This window comes from Lithobates pipiens, unplaced genomic scaffold (assembly GCF_037356315.1).
Source record: "Lithobates pipiens isolate NorthernLeopardFrog02 unplaced genomic scaffold, aLitPip1_a1.2 Scaffold_18, whole genome shotgun sequence".
Classification (NCBI taxonomy): domain Eukaryota; kingdom Metazoa; phylum Chordata; class Amphibia; order Anura; family Ranidae; genus Lithobates; species Lithobates pipiens.
Genome location: NW_027507758.1, coordinates 556626607 through 556649047, shown reverse-complemented (window position 1 = coordinate 556649047; position 22441 = coordinate 556626607). Strand labels below are relative to the sequence as shown.

At 40.5% G+C, this 22441-nt stretch overlaps 1 protein-coding gene and 1 long non-coding RNA gene across 2 annotated transcripts in view; one reads left to right on the top strand and one right to left on the bottom strand.

Moving 5' to 3' along the window:
• The window catches only part of RCAN2 (regulator of calcineurin 2), a 251754-nt gene that overhangs the window by 146898 nt on the left and 82415 nt on the right, over positions 1-22441 (bottom strand). The window lies entirely within an intron of this gene.
• On the top strand, positions 11969-16516 carry LOC143988973 (uncharacterized). The gene is made up of 2 exons (XR_013276949.1): positions 11969-12797; positions 15967-16516. It is a non-coding gene; the product is annotated as an uncharacterized LOC143988973 (long non-coding RNA).

The window sequence follows — 22441 nt, the reverse complement described above, 5'->3', positions numbered from 1 at the left end:
ATACTTCCTTAGAATGCATAGACTTTACTATACAGAGTGCTGGTGGTACCATTTAGGTGAAAGAAGAACATTGCCAGAGAAAACAATGGTGGACATCAGAATATTCATAGCCGGACCATCAGGACTGCTGTCACAAGTCACGGGGCCTCATACAGCCTACCTGACACCCCCCCCCCCCCCTTCACCTAAATTGACTAAGGACCTTTATTTATTGGTCCCTTTCTCTGCAGACCCAGCTGCACAGATGAAGAAGTACTCTGAGGCTTCCTATTCATTCAAAAACTGAAGCAGTGATGGACCATCCACATGGGGGGGCCCCCCTAATCCATGCGCCCGGCCCCTAATCTACATGCAGGGGGCATGGGTTCCAATTGTTTTTTTTTTTTCCTAGAAGCACATGATTAGAGCATAAAGGCTTTATTTGGCTTGAAAAAAGGTGGGCTTGGAGCGCAGAGCACTGCGCCCCATGCCCACCCAGTTGTGTGACAATAGCGAATTAATATTCACTATTGTCTTCCTGATTCTCCTCCCGGCCAATCAGGAAGAGAGTCCTGAGACCCATCACCCGATTTGGCTGAGTGGAGAAGCGATTCTATTGTCCACCGAGGAGGAGGAAGAAGAGGAGGGAGGAGACGGCAGGGGAAGTCGCCGAAGCCGAGGAGCAGGGGATGCAGGGTGAAGCTGCTGCCCAGGGGAAGCGGGTGGGGGGTGGGTTTATTGCTTGCGGCCCCCTAAAAAAATATACCACCAGCCGCCACTGAACTGAAGCGATGACTGGACACAGGAGTGATTGGTAGTAATTTCTGTGTTCATTCAGGAAAGGAAGGGGCCAGTAAATTACAAATTTACCGACCCCTTCCCCAGCTCTCCATCCTGAAACATCCCTGTGTGTGCCTACAGCAGCTTCCGGCAGGAGAGGAAGGAAGCTGGCAGCTCTGTGGGGGAAAGGGGCACACGGGGGTCTGGACAGCAGATGAAAGAAGTACCAAGAAGAAGAACCAATCCCCCTGCAGTGCAGCCAGGGGGAGAAAGAGGAGGAGAACCTGGCAGCATTGCAGGGGAAGGCAGTAGAGGATTGGTGTCTGCAATAAGACAGTACAGCCGGCCTTCCTGCTCAGCAGGTGCCCAGGCCCCCCTTTTGAACTGATGGGGCCCAGCCCCAGTACAGGAGGGCTGGCTATATGGCCTTATCGGCAGCCATGCATACCATCTATTTTAAATTTGTATGTCCAGCCAAAATGTTTTATTTGGTAAGCTTGTCTGCTATCTGGGGTGCATTAGAGAGATTTACCCTAACTTATGGTCACAGTGACAACTGTTTTACCAGACAGGAAGTGAGGTAAAATCTGCAACAGGGGCACAGACATAGGCGTGCGCACAGGGTGTACTGGTGTGCCTTGGCACACCCTATTCACCCAGTGCGGCGCAGGTTCCCACTGCTGTGTTTACTATGCTTCTGTAATAATAAAAAATATTGCTAAAAAAATAATAAAAAAATACAATTGTAAGAGATAAAAATAAATAAATAATAAAATTAAAAAAACTACTGACACCAATCTCTGCCTTGCTGACATCATCCATGTTTTAATACATTTTTAAATGTTTGTTTACATTTATTTATAAGAGTGTGTGTGTGTGTACTGTATATACACTCACTGGCCACTTTATTAGGTACACCTGTTCAATTGCTTTATAACAATAATTACTAATCATCCAATCACATGGCAGCAACTCAATGTATTTAGGCATCTAGATGTGGTGAAGTCGACTTGCTGAAGTCCAAACCGAGCATCAGAATGGGGAAGAAAAGGGATTTAAGTGACTTTGAACTGGCATGATTGTTGGTGCCAGACCGGCTGGTCTGAGTATTTCAAAAACTGCTGATCTACTGGGATTTTCACAACCCTCGCTAGGGTTTACAGAGAATGGTCCGAAAAAGAGAAAATATCCAGTGAGTGGCAGTTTTGTGGAGGAAAATGCCTTGTTGATGTCGGAGGAGAATGGCCAGACTGTTTCCGTGATGGAAAGGCAACGGTAAGGCTGGGTTCACATATATGCAAATTGGATGTGGGTTTCCCCGCATCCAATTCGCATGACAGATAAGTATGACCAGCTCTCAATGGAGCTGGTTCACACAGGTCCGGGGCTTTCGCGGTCCAGATTACAGAAGGGTTCCTTGTGTCTTTGGGTCTGGTTCAGGTGCGAATTGGAGCAAAAATTCGGACCTGAATTGCACCTGAACTGGCAAACAAACACATACCAGACCCCAGGCACGAACCCGCGGCCACATATACTGTATGTGAACCCAACCTTGCTCACTACAACCAAGGTATGCAGAATACCATCTCTGAACACACAACACATCAAACCTTGAAGCAGATGGGCTACAGCAGCAGAAGACTACACAGGGCATCACTCCTGTCAGCTAAGTACAGGAAACTGAGGCTACAATTCACACAGGATCACCAAAATTGGACAATAGAAGACTGGGAAAACATTTCCTGGTCTGATAAGTATTGATTTCAACTGCGACATTCAGATGGTGATGTCAGAATTTGGTGTAAACAACATGAAGTCATGGATCCATCCCGCCTCGTATCAACGGTTCAGGCTGGTGGTGTAATGGTGTGGGGGATATTTCTTGGGCACACTTTAGTTCCCTGAGTACCAATTAAAGGGATTGTAAACCCGCATGCCCCCCCGTTTTTTTACTTATCTGGATGCTGTCATCCTTCGTCTAGGAACGAGCACACCATCTGTAGCTGGTGTCTTGTGTCCCAATTGGGGAGATTTGTAGCAGCCCAGCCATTGGCTCCAGCTGCTGTCAATCAAATCCAATGAAGTGGCGCTGTGGGGAGGGGCCAAGTCCTGCATTCTGTGTGAATGAACACAGATGTGGGACATGGGTGTCCATCAAGAAGAATGCTTCTCCAACTTGGACAATCAATGTGGGGGGGGGGGGGGGGGGGAGCCACCAGCGCTACCCTGGGACCCCAGAAGACGGGGATCGGGCCACTCTGTACAAAACAAACTGCACAGTGGAGGTAAGTATGATATGTTTGTTATTTAAAAAAAAAAAAAACCTTTAAGCATCCGACCGCCTCACCCCGATATACATCGGCAGAAGGGCTCGTACAGGCAGAATCACATACCTGTACGTTTCCCTTTAAGAGGCAGCCAGTGGGCGTGCCCACTGCAAGCTCTGTGAGTGGTGTCGCAGGTCCCGCGGACTCGATCGCCACGGGGATACCCGCGATCGCCCCACGGGGAGGAAGAACGGGGAAATGCTAATGCTAATTAACACGCATCTCCCCGTTCTGCCTAGTGACAGTGTCACTGGTCTCTGCTCCCTGTGATTGGGAGATCAGTGACGTGTCAAGTACAGCCACGCCCCCCACAGTTAGAAACATGCCCCTAAGACACACTTAACCCTTACCCCCTAGTGGTTAACCCCTTCACTGCCAGTGTCATTTACACACGAATCAGTGCATTTGTATAGAACTGATTGCTGTATAAATGACAATGGTCCCAAAAACGTGTCAAAAATGTCCGATGTGTCCGCCATAATGTCGCAGTCACCATTAAAAAAAATCGCTGATCGTCGCCATTTAAAGAAAAAAAAATTAATAAAAATGCCATGACCTTTGGAACCTTTGGGATGTGGTGGAATGGGAGATTGGCATCATGGACGTGCAGCTGACCAGTCTGCAGCAACTGTGTGGTGCTATCATGTCAATAATATGGAGCAAAATCTCTGAATTTTTCCAACACCTTGTTGAATCTATTGCACAAAGAATTATGGCAGTTCTGAAGGCAAAAGGGGGTCCAACCTGGTACTAGCAGGGTGTACCTAATAAAGTGGCCGGGGAGTGTAGCTAGTTTTAGGGTGCACACCTCTGGATAGATGTGATTGTACAAGCTCCGGCTCGGTTCACACAGGGGGCGATGCGAGGCGACACGACTTGCCTCGCCGCGACCTCAGCGGCGACTTGCAAATGACTTCTGTATAGAAGTCAATGCAAGTCGCCCCGAGGTCGCCCAAAAGTAGTACAGGAACCTTTTTTCTAAGTCGGAGCGACTCGAGTCGCTCCTCTTAGAACGGTTCCGTAGTACAGAACGGGGGCGACTTGTCAGGTCGTGGCACGGCAAGTCGTGTCGCCTCGCGTCGCCCCCTGTGTGAACGGAGCCTAAAGTATTCTTAAAAAGTATCACTTGTTTACACCAGCAGGCACAATTCTGCACCGACATGCAGTGACATGCATTATGCTGCATAAAGATGCACCGCAGACCACCGCACATGCATGGTGTAGAAAAGGGCACACAGAAAACAACTTTTGAGAGGTGGTCTTAAATGAAAGACCACCTCTCCACCCCTCGTTTTTGCATATTTACATTTTTTTTTTACTTTCTAACTTACCTTTTTCGGAAGTACTAAGAGTACGTCTGATGCCGCCGGGCCGCGGCTGAGGACGTCACATCCTCTTCTGCGGCGAGTCCCCATGTTGTCTTCTGGGACATGTGTGTGTCCCAGAAGACTGTGTGTGTCCCAGAAGACAAGCTGGTCATTCACAAAGCGCTGCGTGACTCACGCATGCGCAGTCAGAATCCGCCGTTTTCCTTAGTTGGAATGGCGGCGCCTGCACCCGATCTGATGGATGGGCCTCGGGGAGGGGGGGCTGACAGCGCAGGCTCCCTGGACAGGTAAGTGTCCTTATTAAAAGTCAGCAGCTACAGTGTTTGCAGCTGCTGACTTTAAAATAAAAATTTTTGTCTGGAACACCGCCTTAACCCACCTGGTGTGACCGAGCACTTACATAATTAACAACCCCTTCCGTATCTAAAGAAGTCTAAGCAAGGGGGAGGGGGTTGTTTTAAATATCAGCCTATGATGCTGAACCTGCATTTTGTTGGGAATACATATGATGATCATTTAGCTTTATAATGGGTAATAAATGGAAACATCCCCATAACAAATGTCAAGTGCAATGGCTCCCTCTAGTGGTCATTATATGCAATGCAAGAAGAAGTTTTGCCATACAGCTTTCTTAAAAAACGTCTTTGTTGTACTTTATAAACAGCGAGGTTAAAAAGGCGGAGCTGAAATGTTAAGACAAGTTAAACCCGGTACACGCAATGAGATTATCGGACAAATGATCGTCCTTTTTATTTTTTTTGCATGCTAATCTCAGATCGAATCTGATGAGTTTATTAAAGTCATGAAAATTCCCGTACGACAGAATACAAATTCGGAAGTCATGTCATGTGTTGTAATGCATTTGTATTGCATTTTCAAACGATAGCTGTACTGATTAAACGAAAATCGTACGATCTGTCAAAATTTGTGCATGTCCGATAGAATAATATCGGATGAACTGTCATGATCGGCCCTGGAAAGCTCTATACTAACGATCCAATTATCGCACGATCGCTCTGAAAGTGGTATTTTCCGTACGATTTGCTGATCGTGTGTATGGGGCTTTATGATTATAGTAAAACAGTATAAAAAGAATATAGAGCTAGTCATTTTACTGTCTTTGTTGCTCAAGCTGTTAACCACTTTCCTGACCGGCTCACGCCGCTCTACGTCGGCAACGTGGCACGGGTGTGCAAAACAACGTACCTGTACGTCACTGCATCATCGGCGGCTAGCGGGCACGTGCAACGGGTCCCCGCGGAGTCGATGTCCACCGGTGGCCCACAATCGTGACATGGGGAGATGCCTATGTAAACAAGGTATTTCCCTGTTCTGCCTAGCAACATGACAGAGATTTACTGCTCCCTGTCATGTTCTAGTGAGCCCATCCCCCTTACAGTTAGCACACACCCAGGGAACACACTTAACCCCTTGATCGCCCTCTAGTTTTAAACCCCTTACCTGCCGGTGACATTTACACAGTAATCAGTGCATTTTTATAGCACTGATCGCTGTATAAATGCCAATGGTCCCAAAATAGTGTCCAATCTGTCCGCCGCAATGTCACAGTCATGATAAAAGATTGCCACCATTACTAATAAAAAAATAATTAAGAATAAAGATGCCATACATCTTTCCTCTATTTTGTAGGCGCGATAACTGTTGTGCAAATATGCGCTTATTGCGATTTTTTTTTTTATTTATTTCCCAAAAATATGTAGAATACATATCGGCCTAAACTGAGGAAGAAATAATTTTTTTTTAAATATTTTTTTGGGGATATTTATTATAGCAAAAAGTAAAAAATATAGCTTTTTTTTTCAAAATATTTGCTCTTTTTTTGTTTATAGCGCAAGAAATAAAAACCGCAGAGAGCTGGAGTTTGGCTTCAATTTGTTAGTGTATCTAAATCTGCTAGTCCATCTAACACTCCCCTCCACCAAGACTGACAATGCTGCTGTCCAAAGGTGCTCCTTCATCCAGAGTAGGGGCAAACTAATACAGCGTGTTATTGGTTATTTCACCAGGTGAAAACAGTGAAAAAAAAGCCTGGAAAAAGAAAACTGATGCAGCCACCACATCTGATTATTGGTAAGCTGCAATATATTACATTCTCACCTGGTAGAATCTGCATAGTTTCAGGTCCATCACCACCTGGCAGAGCCAACAGCATGATACAAAAGATCATTTTAGCTGTCTGTAGAGTTGGCCATACAAACACTGATTTTTTTTTTTTTTTTAAACAGCCTACTTTACAGTGCCTTGAAAAAGTTTTCATACCCCTTGAAGTTTTCTACATTTTGTCATATTACAGCCAAAAACTTAAATGTATTTTATTGGGATTTTATGTGATAGACCAACACAAAGTTGCATATAATTGTGAAGTGAAAGGAAAATGATAAATGGTTTGTGATTTTTTTTTTTTTAACAAATAAATATCTAAAAAGTGTGGTGTGCATTTGTATTCAGCCCCCTTTACTCTGATACCCCTAACTAAAATCTAGTGAAACCAGCTGCCTTCAGAAGTCACCTAATTAGTAAATAGAGTCCATCTGTTTGAATTTAATCTCAGTATAAATAGAGCTGTTCTGTGAAGCCCTCAGAGGTTTGTTAGAGAACCTTAGTGAACAAACAGCATCTCAAAGGCCAAGGAACACACCAGAAACATCAGGGATAATGTTCTGAAGAAGTTTAAAGTAGGGTTATGTTATACAAAAATATCCCAAGCTTTGAACATTTCATAGAGCACTGTTCAATCCATCATCTGAAAATGAAAAGAGTATGGCACAACTGCAAACCTAGCAAGACATGGCCGTCCATCCAAACTGGCAGGCTGGGCAAGGAGAGCATTAATCAGAGAAGCAGCCAAGAGGCCCATGGGAACTGGAGGAGCTGCAGATTTCCACAGCTCAGGTGGGAGAATCTGCCCACAGGACAACTATTAGTTGTGCACTCCACAAATCTGGCCTTTATGTGTAGTCAAGTCCCGGGCCTCTTTAGGCCCCTTTCACACGGAACGGATCAGTAATGATCCGCCCCTTGATGATCCGCTTGCTCAGCGGGGATCGCTCAGTTGTCCCCGCTGAGCCGGCGGATAACAGGGCGGTCTCCGCACACTGTGCAGGGACCGCCCTGTCAGCTCTCTGCTCTCCTCTACGGGGATCGGATGAGGACGGACCGTCTGTCCGTGTTCATCCGATCCGCTCTGCAGACGGATAGAAAAATAGGATTTTCCTCCATCTGCAGAATCGGACAATTGCGGAGGTGGACAATAGCGGGTGTCTGCGGATACGATCGAGGGACACCAGCAGACATTGAGTACGCGGGACCCACGGGCACGGTCACGATGCACGCGGTGGGCGTGCGCACCCGCTAGCCCCACCAATCAAAGGGGAAGTACAGGTATGTCCATTTGTCCAACGCTGCCATTGTGCTGACGTATATCGGTGTGCAGCGGTCAGCAATGTTAATGTTTTGTAAATATACCCACGTGTTTTATATTTTGTTTGAATTATATTTTTATTCATTCTGTACTGATTACATCAATTATGCCCATTGATTGCCTGTATTAAATATGTTATATTACATAGCATTACATAGGAGGTGAGGTTGAAAAAAACGACACAAATCCATCAAGTTCAACCTATGTGTGATTATATGTCAGTATTACAACTATATACAGTTGCTGAGTAAATCTTTTATGATTACATTGTTATATTTTCTGAATATGATTGATATTATTATATTATTTTTTTTTCTACAATCGTGGATGACCGTATTGGATTGAGATGTTAAATCAATACAGATAGATGTATTATTCTATACACAATGACGTGCGTAATGTAAGGTCCCATTTCCTTTCCTCTTCTTTATGCAAAGAAATTTGTCTCTTAAACAGAACTGTGGGAGAGAGGGTTGGGGCCAGGACACCCTTAAAGAGGAAGTAAACCCTGGTGGGTTTACTTCCTCTTTGTCTCCCTGCAAAGGTAAAGCATAATGGGCTACTATGCATCGCATTATGTGTCTGCAATATCACCACTGTCCCCTGTAGTCCGGAGCATCCATCTTCTTCCGGGTATCGCTGCTCCGGCCACCCACAGCGCCGCAGCATGCGCATTGGAGCCGCCACTAATGGCATATCGCCGGTAGAAGCGGCATGCTGCTAACGGCGATAGTGCGCATGTGCGCCGCTGTAAATATCTTCTAAACCGTGTAGGTTTAGGAGATATTTCTTGGACCTACAGGTAAGACTTAATCTAGGCTTACCTGTAGGTAAAAATGGTTTGTAAGGGTTTACAACCACTTTAAGTAGATGCAATGTTGATTGGCAGACTCTGAGACTTCTATAGGCAGACAGCCATGCAGATAAAGGTATGAGTAGGAACGCTGTCTCCTATGGCAACAAACTTGTAATGCCGCATACATAGGATCGTAAATTTGGCCAGCAAAAGACCGAAGCGACCGTGTGTATGCTCAATCGGACTTTTGCTGGCCGAATTCCCGACAGAAAAAGATTGGGAGCAGGTTCTCAATTTTTCGGTCGGAAAAAGTTTTGATCGGAAATTCTGATCGTCTGTAGTAATTCCAAAGTGCAAAAGTCCTACCCATGCTCGGAAACAATTTAACGCATGCTCAGAAGCATTGAACTTAATTTTCTCATTGTAGTGTTGTACGTCACGTGTTCTTGACGGACAAAAGGTCAGAGAACTTTTGTGTGACCGTGTGTATGCATGCCAAGCTTGAGCGGAAAACCATCCAAGATTTTTCTTACAGAAAATCTGCTTGTGTGTATGCGGCATACCCGCTTCTAACAACGGTTGCAATGAACTCTTTCACTTCTTCTACAATCTCCTATTGTAGAACTTCACTCCACTGAGCTCAGTCTTCTGTAGACTTACTGATCCACTTGCCACTGTATACCCTGAGCTCTTCCATTCTTCTAGCTCAGTATCTAACTCAAGCGTCACCCCAGCTTCCTTGCTGAACCCCTGGCTTGGCACTCACAGATACTCCTCAAGGGCCGCCCCTTTGGTCTGCTTGGTCCCTGGCTTGGCACACAATAATGCTCTGCAAGCATCACCTCTGCTGGCTGGGTCCCTAGATTGGCCCTTTGCCGAAGTTTTCCCACTTCTTCACCATCCCCGGGTGGTAAGAATACTGCTCTGGTACTTGCTTAAACTACTCACCGTAGTCCCCGATAACAAGGTAGATGGTCCCTTAGTGACGACAGCTTCCCCTCCTACCGCTGACCACGACAGGTTCTCCGGCTGGCAGAACCGTTACTTCTGGTTGGACTACTAACCCGCAGTCCCAACCCTATGCTGCTTTTTTCTTCTGGATAGGCTCTCAGACAGTCTAGCAGCCAGATGTCCCCGGACTAAGCCTTAGGTTTCTGGCCTAGCAGCCTGGGGCAATACAACAGACGTCCACCCAGGCAGCCGTCCACCCAGACAGCCGTCCAGGTGGCACAGAACTCCTATCACCTGACTCCAACCAAATAAATAGTCTCTTCCACCAGGCCTCGGGACTCAAGAAAATCCCTCCCATTGACTGAGACACCCCATTAATTCCTAATCTGTCCTTGCAATGCCTTTGTCTTATCTAATGTCACCAGATACCGAGCCATCTAGTGACAGAAGAGAAGTGCAGCAATTCCAGAATTTGGGGCGAAATCAATTGACCTCCTGACAATTAGCCAAGGCAACTACCGCATGGCAAAAAAATTTAAGAGCAGCCCTGCCTAAATATCAGGGTGCTACATATAGACGAGTAGCAAGAAGAAAGCCATTGTTGAAAGAAAGCCATAAGAAGTCCCACTTGCAGTTTGCAAGAAGCCATATTGGGCCACAGCAAACATGTGGAAGAAGGTGCTCTGGTCAGAAGAGACCAAAATTTTAACTTTTTGGCATAAAAGCAAAAGGCTATGTGTGGTGGAAAACTAACACTGCGCATCACCCTGAACACACCATCCCCACCATGAAACATGGAGATGATTTTGTTCAGCATGGACAGGGATGCTGGTCAGAGTTGATGGGAAGATGGATGGCGCCAAATACAAGGCAATCTTAGAAGAAAACCTGTTATGCCGTGTACACACGACCGGACTTTTCGAGGGACTAGGTCCGACAGTCTTTCCGACGGACTTTCGGCCGAGTTCTGACGGACTTTCCGAATGAACGGACTTGGCCACACACAATCACACCAAAGTCCAACGTATTCGAGCGCGATGACATACGACTGGACTAGAATAAGGAAGTTCATAGCCAGTAACCAATAGCTGCCCTAGCGTCGGTTTTTGTCCGTCGGACTAGCATACACACGAACGGATTTCTCGGTCCGGCGGAGTTCCATTGGGAAAATTTTAAATATGTTCTATTTCTAAAGTCTGCCAGATTTTTGGCAAGCAAAGGTCCGATGGAGCCCGTACAAGATCGAATTGTCCGGACTCGTTCCGTCGGACCTCTGCTGTCAAAAAGTCCGGTCGTGTGTACGCAGCATTAGAGTCTGCAAAAGACAATGAGACTGGGAACGAGATTCACCTACCAGCAGGACAACGACCCTAAACATACAGCCAGAGATACAATTGCATGGTTCATGTGTTAGAATGGCCCAGTCAAGTCCAGACCTAAATCGAATTGAGAATCTGTGGCAAGACTTGAAAATTGCTGTTCACAGACGCTCTCCATCCAATCTGACAGAACTTGAGCTATTTTGCAAAGAATGGGAAAAAATGTCACTCTCTAGATGTGCAAAGCTGGTAGAGACATCCCCAAAAAGACTTGCAGTTATAATTGCAGCGAAAGGTGGTTTCACAATAATGCATGTCACACTTTTCACATATTTATTTGTAAAACATTTTGAAAACCATTTATCATTTTCCTTCCACTTCACAATTATGTGCCACTTTGTGATGGTCTCACATAAAATACATTTACAATTTTGGTTGCAACATCACAAAATGTGGACATTTTTAAGGGGTATAAATACTTTTTCAAGGCATTGTATCTCCTGCTATGGCTATTGTATTCCAACACCCGGCAACAGCAGCTGCATCTGATTGGATGTAGCTGACGATTGGCAGTCAATTTTCTGCCAGGCACCTTTGATTTTTCAAATAAAGGATAGTGGGTGGGATGGGGCTACAAGGCCACACACTAAACAAATTATGGCCAGTTTTTTAGAAACTGTCCGAAATTCAGCACATGGCTAGTTTAAGGCCGGCCATAGATGGATCAAATTTCTTTCCTGCAGGAAAGAACATCGCTGAGTTCCACCATCAACACAGGCAGTGTTAATGGGATAATCCCTCCCGTGGAACCATTGTGCTTTCCCAGCCGGGGGGGGGGGGAGAGAGCTGCCCATGCTGGGAGAAGACAGTGATTATTGCTAGCAGCTATAACAGCTGTTAGCAATAATCACATGTAAAATCCGGCAGGATGGTTGTTGTACCCAAATTGATTGATCGATCAATCAACTTGGGTACTTTCAGCATGCCCATACATGGTTCAAATCTCTATGGCCGACTTAAGGGTGGAATTCTGACGGATCCTTGTTATATTCTTAATATCTAAATTTTAATTGGCTTATTATACTTTATTCAGAATATAATATTTTTCATACTGTGTGAAAGAACTTTGAGACAATAATTTCTATGTTGTGACTTGCGATAATTGAAGAAGTAAATATTTAAAATCTGTCAGGATTTTGAGGAATAGTGTATATTTTATATAAGCTTTTCTTAAGTGTAAATGAAGGTTTGCATAGAATCTGAAATTCCCTTCCCCCCTTATATCCTGTCATTAGAATGTGGAGCTGTGTTATCCTTAGCCCTCCCACCTCTGTAGAGGAGGAGTTGTCTTTTGTGGCGCGAAATTAGAGCTGTTAATATAATGGTAAAGTTGGGAGGAGGGCTCTCTCTTGAATTTTACACACAGAAGGACACATGTCTTGCACACAGGCTGCCAGCATACAAAGGGCTGCCATTTTAGGTTTGAAATAACCTTATATCTTCTGTAAGAATCATTGTACTATTTTTGTAAGCATTCTTTTGTATTTAAATGTGTACAAATAAATACACATTTTTGAATTACGCTGACTCAGATCTAATTAAGGAAATTCGTCTCACAAGAATTGATTGATTTCAACATAAGACTTTGAAATATCATTATTTCATATTTCATATATAACAATTGGCGATTCCAGCCAGTTCAATCATAAGTCGGAAGTTTTTTTTTCAACTTCACTCCTTTGATCAGAGGGGATTGAATTGATGAACAGAGATTAAACTTCGCAAAGATTGAAAAAGAACCTAGAAGAAAAATCGATCGATTGATTGTGAAAGACCGGAGAATTTCCAGGAAAAAACTGACGGGTTTTTTATTTGGTGAGTAGAAACGTAATTATGGAATTTGTAGCTGTTTTAGCTGATGAAAGTACATTAGAATTTAAAGGTTTATCGAAACAGGTCTCTGATGCTGTTTTATGGAAATTAATGTATGATCAATGCTTTCAGGCAAATGCTGACATTGAGAAGGATAGATTCTCATTAGTTAAAACAAAGAAAAAAGTACGTAATATAATGAAACTTGTTAAAAGTTATAATGATATGGTGTTTGATATGCCAGGAAAACAAAGTCAAAGTGTAACTGAAAATGTACTTTTTGAATCTAGTTGTTCAAATTGTGAGACTTTTTGTACATATATTGAAAATTTAGAGAATGAAATAGAAATTGCAGCAAAGCAGGAGAAGAAATATACTGAACAATTATTGACTGAAAAAATTGAATTGGAACATAGAATTGATGCATTATTGCAATCTCTGAAAGAAAATGAAAATCAAATAGGTTTTTTGGAAAGCTGTGTGCATGGAAATATTTTAAATTTGTTTAAGACCCAGTTATTACAAGCTGAGATTCCTGCACATGTTCAGTGCTCAAGGATGGAGGATGATGAACATATGATGAAGGCAGCCGTCAACGTCATATCCTGTAATGAGTCAAATGTTAATATTTCCTCAGAAAATGAGAGTGGGAAGTCAGTTGATTTAAATAATACTGATAGTAAGCAGAAATGTAGATTTTCATCGCCATATGCTCAGAGGAAAGTCTATAAAAAGTTGAATAATAATAATACACAAAAGAGGTTGTATTATCCGAAAATTTTGCCCAGGCGTCAAGAGGTTTATTCTGTACGTTGGCACAGTAATCTGAGGTATAGAGGTCATAATAAGCAAATTCATTTTTCTTCTAAGAACCAAAGACAAAGATTGCAAACTGAAAATAGTTCATTAAGACAGGAAAGGTTTAATTATGTAGCATATAACACTCTGAAAACAGTCAGCAGTCCTTAAATTAACTGCAGATATGGTAAGAATTTTCTGGTTGACGTTTAATGGCTATGAATAAGGATTGATATGAGTTTAAAAAGATTTGGTTTTGACGTTTGGAATATTATTGAGGATTTTGATATAATTTTAATATTTTTCAAGGATAATCTATTGGATTATTATTTTTTATCAATGTTTCATTGTCATGAGTATTAAGTTTTTATTTTTTGTTTTGTTCTGGCTGAACATTGAAAGGACTTGAAAAAAATGGTTTTAAGAATAGTTGTGTATTCAGTAACTGAAGACCTTTCAGCATGGTACTCAATTAGCAATTGAATGAATAGACAACAAGGAGAGACAGAGAAAAGTGATGAGCTTGTATTTGTTGATTTAAACCGCATTGAGTATTGACAAGGAAGAGAAGTAAGGTTCACTAATGATTTAGAGTGATAATTCATATGTTGTATGTTATCTATGTAGAGGTTTTGTGGATTCATCCAATAAGACTCTTGTGCAGAAAGAGACATTAGAAGTAGTTTTTGACCTTGCAGAGAGTAATTCTTTTGCATATGTTATTGTAAAAATTCCATCACATAAAAAGATAGTGAGTTATCTGTAGGTAACAGAACAGCAGAATTCATTGGCAAAGGAAGCAGCTTTTGCATGGAGAGTTAGTAATTCAACCTGGAATGGTATCTATTAATGTTGTGAAAAAATGGACACACAGATTCCTTTAATTTCAGAGGGAAAAAAGGTCACAATCTTTTTTATCCTCATAGGGTGCCACAGAGTTATTATTTGGGTCATTAGACCATAAGTTTGTGTCATGACAAAAAAGGATTTTCGTGTTTTTATATAAATCACAACACCTTCAGGTGGGATTCACTAATGATGATGCTTTAACTATTGTTTAGAGGTTGAATAATCATGTTTTTCTAGTTTGGGATATATCAGCAAACTTCAGTTGTGACAGAGGATGTGTAATATCAGGGAATAAAAACAGAGATTTCATGTACGATAACATTCACAGTTTGTAGGTATTATTGTGAGGATGTATCAGATAATTAAATCTAGGATTGATAAAGGTTGTTGGACAAAGGAAATATTTGGGTTGATGTTGTTCCAGTTATTTTTAATGGATGTAAGAAGCACAATTTCTGATGCTACAAAGTATTCTCCTTTTGAGTTTAAAAGAAAAAGTAAAATGGCGTTTGTATCGCCTCGTGGAGTCATAATTGGTTGAAGAAGAGATACAAAATGGTTTCTCTAAAAATTTTCAGTTGAGAAAATAAAATGGAGTTTGTGTTGCCTCGTGGAGTAAGAAGGTATACAAAATGGTTCCTCCTCATATTTCTAAGTTTGAAAAAGAAAGTTAATTCATGATAAAAAGTGTCTTTGTTAGTTAAAAATATAAGTTTTTATATTACAATGTTTCTTGATTAAGAGATTAAGAAATAATTTGTATATATATTGATAAGGTAAAAAGGTTTGTGTATGTTTAAAATGATTTTTTACAAAGGGTTATTCATAGCAACCCTTAGGAATTTAGAATGAGACACCCATTGTTTTAGAAAGGTGGGAGGGAAAATACTCATTCTGTGGAACAATATAGCCCAGCTGAACTTTTAAGCTAGTCTTAAAAAGAAAAAAGGTGGGAGTTGGTGTTTAGGAGTAGAATTTTGTAACAAGAGAGGAGACAGTCAATTACTGGAGGGCATACATTCCAGGGAGATTTTTTCTCCAGCACACACAAGACACATATATATCATGAAGGATTGTTATTAAATCCATGCACATATCGGATTTAATCTTCAGAATAATCTATTTTTTGATATTTTACAATTGATATTGTTTTTTGTAACATTGTGTTATTTTGTTGTTAAACCAAAATTATCTTTTGTATAAGATAAGTGGTCTATTAAGTAGACCAGGAACAGAAAGGTTTATTTAAGATAAAATTAGATATTGTTGACACAAGTCTAACACAGAAAAGATAAAAGATGATTAAAGAAGTGTTACATGTGAGGCCACACCCAGAGATGGTGACACGTCACAGAGTTTCAGGAGTTGAAACATGGAAAAGTAATTGGGAAAGTCTATGGACATTTTGCGATGTTCAAGGGGTACAAATACTTTCTTAGTTCAGTGAAACAAGTATGCAGAAAGAAAAATGTGGGTATAACAAATTTTATATTCCAAGATAATGATGCTGCCTTTATTTTTTCAGGAATTAAAAATAAAAATCGAACTTGAAGAAAGTGCGTATTCCAAAAGAAAAAGATGTCAGCACAACAAATGAAAAGTTTTAAAGAGAGGAAGTGTATCATCACTACAGGATGCATCTTTTCCCTAGTGACAATTTTATTTGTGATAAGATATATCAAGAATTGCTCAAGTTATATAAAGACTAACAGGAATGAAGAATTACACAACAAAGATCATATGTTATTCAGAGATAAGAGAGATGTAGACATTGATATCAATGCAGATGAACTGAAAAATAAGAACATTGATATCATTACAAAGGACAAAAATGATAGAGTTATTGATATTAGTGCATATGATAAAAATCATAATTTTAGAGATGTTGATATTAATACAGCAGAAGATTTGTATGGATTTTTGTGTATTGGAGATGGATATCTTTGTTGTTTACAATTGTATTTCATTCACAGCAATGATATTGACATCAAAGTTAAAATAGAATCCAAAACAAAGTTTGTTAAAATGCAGGGATCTTATAGACTAAATAACAAAACCGGAACTTTTGAGTGTAACATATTGTTGAGGAGTTTCTGGTCTATATTTTTAAAGGGTAATGAGTCAACAATTTGGTCTGGAGATGTTACTAATATTATGACAAGATCTGGGAAAATACTTTATTCCTTTGATCAATTTTATTATCTTTTTCAAAGTTTTGTAAAGATATTAAATCCAAAATATTTAGTCATCATTGGAGATGAAAAAGGAGACGTTGTAAGAACATGGGATTTTAAAGTTATAAGAAAATTTACTGAAATAAGGGTCAAAATCGATATCTTTATAGTTGATAAGATTGTTCCAGAAATTAATATTTTCCCACAATCTTTGAAAATTATGGAAGATAAAGATAATTTGCATTTGATATGTGATACAAAGATATCTTTACCTCAAAATTCATTGTTGACTTGGAAAAGGAATGATGAGTTTTTGGGTAGTTTTTTTTATAGTTCTACTGTCATAATTCATAAAGGAATTTTTGGTAATGTGAATTGGATTAATAATACATTTGTTTATCAACAAATGAGAGTATCTTTGAATGATACTGGTATATATAAATGTTGCATATCAATAGAAAATTATCCGGTGAAATGTGCAAAGGCAAGTGTTGTTGTTATGTCTCCAAGGAAAACTCCATGTGTCAATAAGAAAAGTTTCTCTGCAAGTCCTTTTCAGATTAACCATTTCCAATCCAGAACTCTTTTGAGAGAGGGAAAGTTTGTCATTGTTTTGTGGAACTTTAATGTTTCAGAATGGAAAATTTCTACAAGGTTTCCACAATGTCAAGGACATCTGGTTAATATGGAATTGGGTATTGAGAGATGGTTTGGAATTAATAATAGAAATTATAACAGGAATAAGCGTGGTATTGTTGAAGGTATTTTAGGAGGGATTGGCACAATCGGGAGTATAACAAATAGTATGGATATTAGTACTTTAAAGTCTGATCTAGAAACCGCTGGTTTAGTGGGAAGTAATGGTATTAAAATACAAAGACATTTAAATCAGATTTTAGAAAATATGGTAATTAAAACTGCTAATATAATGGGTCCATCTATTTTACATCTTCAAAATATTACTCTTGATCTGATGAGAAGTGAACAACATTCTCATATAGCCAGAGCATGCTTAGAGATTCAAACAGAATATTCCACTAATTTTAAAATAATTGCGCAAGCATTTCAGAGTGGAATAACTCCTCTTGGCATTTTACAGTATTTGCCCAAAGAATATTTATATGCGATAAATCATACAGATTTATGGGTAAATAAATGGATAGGATGCAAGCAGGACATATGTTATAGTTCTTCTATGATTCCAATAGCCGGAAAAGAACAAATTTTGGTTCCAATCACTGTTTTGGGATTACCTGTCAGTAATACACAATTATTATACTATAAATTACAGTATACAGATTTTGTATTTAACAATGAAAATTCTGAATTAGAACAATTGGATTTGTCATCATGTTTACAATTCCAGTCTAAAATTATATGTTTACCTAATCAAGATAAAAGCATATTTCATTCTTGTTATCATAATCATACATTATGTTCAGCAAGAATTGAAAATAAAATTAATTCTGAATTAGTTACTCGTGTAGATAAAAAGAAGGTTTGTTTTCAAATTATGTCAGATACAGAAAGGGTTAAAACTTTTTTCTCTTCTTGTACAAATACAGAAAACCTAAATCAAGGGTTGTATTGTATAGAAGGAGATATTGTTGCAATAAGTATTAATGGATTGAGAACAAATTTAACAAATATGTTTATGAAAAATATTAGCGCTCTACCTACACAGTATAATATTTCCCAAATAGATGAATTTCCATGGGAAAAATGGGCAAATATAATTCAAAAGGATCAAGGTTTATTAATAGCTTTGGCTAAGGAATTGCAGAATGCAGAAGTATTGTTTAAACATGAACAAGGTAATTTGCAAGAAATATCACATCAATGGTCAGAATTTTCAGGAAGTAATTGGTGGAAAAGATTTAGTAATAGTGTATCCATGTGGGGAAAAACTTCGATAACTTCAGCAGCAGGAAATATTTTATCACATCCTATTGTAATTATTTTTATTATTATCATGTTATTCCTTATATTCCAGTTATGTTTAATGTTTAGAATGAAAAAATTATATTATCGAATTAGAAGTGATATTAAGAAAGGAGATGATTTGTTACTAAGTAAATTAAAGAGGAAAATGCATTTTGAAGGTATGAATTCAGTTTTGCATGACAAAACATTTGGAGTTATTGAATCAAAGTTTGTTTGAATGTGACATGAATGATGATGGATGAATTTTTAATCTGAAAAATATGATTGGTATTCATATTTCAGAGGGGAATGTTATATTCTTAATATCTAAATTTTAATTGGCTTATTATACTTTATTCAGAATATAATATTTTTCATACTGTGTGAAAGAACTTTGAGACAATAATTTCTATGTTGTGACTTGCGATAATTGAAGAAGTAAATATTTAAAATCTGTCAGGATTTTGAGGAATAGTGTATATTTTATATAAGCTTTTCTTAAGTGTAAATGAAGGTTTGCATAGAATCTGAAATTCCCTTCCCCCCTTATATCCTGTCATTAGAATGTGGAGCTGTGTTATCCTTAGCCCTCCCACCTCTGTAGAGGAGGAGTTGTCTTTTGTGGCGCGAAATTAGAGCTGTTAATATAATGGTAAAGTTGGGAGGAGGGCTCTCTCTTGAATTTTACACACAGAAGGACACATGTCTTGCACACAGGCTGCCAGCATACAAAGGGCTGCCATTTTAGGTTTGAAATAACCTTATATCTTCTGTAAGAATCATTGTACTATTTTTGTAAGCATTCTTTTGTATTTAAATGTGTACAAATAAATACACATTTTTGAATTACGCTGACTCAGATCTAATTAAGGAAATTCGTCTCACAAGAATTGATTGATTTCAACATAAGACTTTGAAATATCATTATTTCATATTTCATATATAACAATCCTGATTATTTATTGTTAGTCTGCGTTCACCTAGACCTGAAAATTATTTCAAGGGATCCTCTGGGGTAAAAAGGTTGAGAAAGGATTAGTTAATCTCAGCAGTCATAAAGCAAGGAACCTAATTGCTCCAGGCTGAGTTACAGATAGAAAATATACAATATTGTACATCAGATACCACCATAAAACATGGAGCAGCAAGACTGTGATGCTACATTCCAAAACTCATTGCCAAGAGTTGTGACACTGCCACCCTTGCCTTCATGTATGCCCACTGAGACTAGTGGTGATATTCTTGGTGTGTGATAGGGAAGTGGAATAGACTTTCTTGGAAGAAAACATCCATAACCTATCGAATGACTATTGCAATTCCCTCCTTATTGGCTTACCTTTGCATAAGCTATCCCCAATTCAGTCCACCATGAACGTTATTGCCAGACTCATCCATCTTACCATCCTATTTGTGTCTGACACCCTTCTGTGTACCAATCCCTCCACTGGCTTTTGCTCACCCAATTAATAAAATTGGATACAAAAAACCTATAAATCTATCCACAACTCTTCTATCCCCAGCTACATCACCAACCTAATCTCAAAATACCAACCAAGCCATTCTCTTCGCTCTTCCCAAGACTTCCTTCTCTCTACCTTCCTTACCACCTCCTTCTGTGCTCACCTCCAGGACTTTTCCTGATCCTCTCCCATCCTCTGCAACTCTTTTTATCCATTATGTCCAACTGTCTCCAATTCTGTCCACCTTAAGGTGATCCCTGAAAACGCATCTCTTCAGGGAGGCGTATCCTGCCCTAAACTGAACTCTTACAACATCAGCTCATCCCTCAGTTATTACCCTTTGTATCACTCACCCCCCTAATGAGCAGTGCCCTCTGATCCCTCTTGTATTGAATTGTATTGTAACTGTACAGTCTGCCTTCATTTTGTAAAGCGCTAAACAAAGGGTTGGCACTATATAAATACCTGGGGTAAATGCCAGCTCACCCTCTGTCTCTGAAGGTTTCTCCCCGCCTTTAGAAGACCCAGGGGGTGCTACAAGGGGTTAAAACAGGCAGTGAGGAGGAGATACAATACCTCTAATTGTCTGTCTATGTCTATATCTGTCTGAGTGACCCGAATGTGTATTGTGCTTCAAGTCTAAGGCTCCATTCACACTTTGCGATTTGGAATAGTGGGCAGAAAAGCCTAAATCGTGTGGCAATCACTGCATAATGTGCAAAGCGTGTTTGGGTGCCATTATCCTAATGGCACCCCAAACGCAATGCGATTCTGCCCCATTCTTACGTGACAAAAGCAGGAGCTTCTTTTGGGGCAACAAACACACGTGGAGCAGCCCATTCAAGCGAATGGGGTGTCCCTATGTGACACGCAAAATTGCGTGCAAATAGCTCTTTGAAAATCACATAGCAGGAATGCTCGTTCCCACTACACAATATGTGAATTTATGTAATTTTGTCACAAATATGAGTCAATATTCAGAATTAAACATGTTTCTGTTGATAGGTGGTAATTTGGAAGCTGTGTGCCATTTGGAACAGAAAGAAATTCACAGAGCAGCAGAATGATAGTGAAGAGATTGTATAACAGTAGATGGCAGCATTGTTAATGGCTTTTTGTTTCCGCTATCCAAAAAATCCTCCCGGATATATATATGATAGCCCGCTGGCTGCCAGGACATGTTGGTACATGTAGAGGAAAAATTGAACATGCGGCTTAATAGGTTCTTCAAGGACATCACCAACTGAGACAGATAAATAATGTGTACAAAGGTCATTTCTTTGTTACCAACTTCTGTTGTCCTGAATATATTTCGGGAACACAAACAGAACAAGTGCACTGACATAAAAACAAAAAAATGCAGTAAATGATAGACACTCATGATTGACAATACCGACATACAAAAAGATCCCAAATGTCATATTCATATGCAGCAACCTCTGTTCTATGGCCACCTATACACTGCTCAATTTCTGAAATGCCACCCACGGACCCAAACTGCCTGCATCCCGGGCTGCTCAAAAGCATAGTTGCCAACATTGTAAAAAAAAATTATAGGGACACTTTTTTTTTGGGCTGTAGGTGGGGGTCTTACTATAATTAGGGGGCGGGGCATGCATTTGTAGGCATGACATATCAAAAATGGCGCTGCAACGCAAGCGGACATCCATTGGCCGGCACCCACTAATCAGCTTCTGCTGTGACTAATCACAGCAGAAGCAATGCGCGTATCACATACCTAGAAGTGCAGGTACAGAGCACTGCTCCCTGAGCCCACCCAGTTCTGGGCACTATTGTCTTCCTGATTCTCCTCCCGGCCAATCAGGAAGCCAGGTCCTGAGACCCAATTGGCCAGGGAGTCTCAGGACCCACTTCCTGTTCGACCAGGAGGGGAAGCCCTGGCTCTTCCCTCAGCTGAAGTGAGGAGCAGCAGCAAAGGGTGGTGGCGGTGCGAGGGGGGGGGGATTTGTTTGCTGCCACTGCTGGGAACAATGTAACTGATAACAGTGAGGCAAAAGCAGAGTGCAAAGGAAGTTCTCACCTCCTGACCTGGGGAAGGCATCTATAGTAGACCAGGAGTTCTTGATTTCTTCTCATATTTCCAACCAGCTTGCTCGTTCTGGGTCCATGAAACCATGAGAAAAAAAGCCAGGCAACTAGCATTTTCAGAAGTAGGCTAGCATTGTCAGCCTCTGTACTTATCTTGGGACAAGGTCCTGTACTCACTAAATAAGCTTAAACAATTGGCAAAAGGCAGAAACAACTTTCTAGTTGTTCTAAAAGTAATTTACCTATTCCTTCCGGTCCCTTAAGGGTACCCCAAAGCTGCCTGTCCCTCCAGTGGCTTTATTCCCCACCGCGATATTGGTGCCTGCACAGATGTGTTAAAGGGCTCTGTCCAGGCTTCGAGTGTACATCTGGTTTTTCATGCATGGGCAAAGAT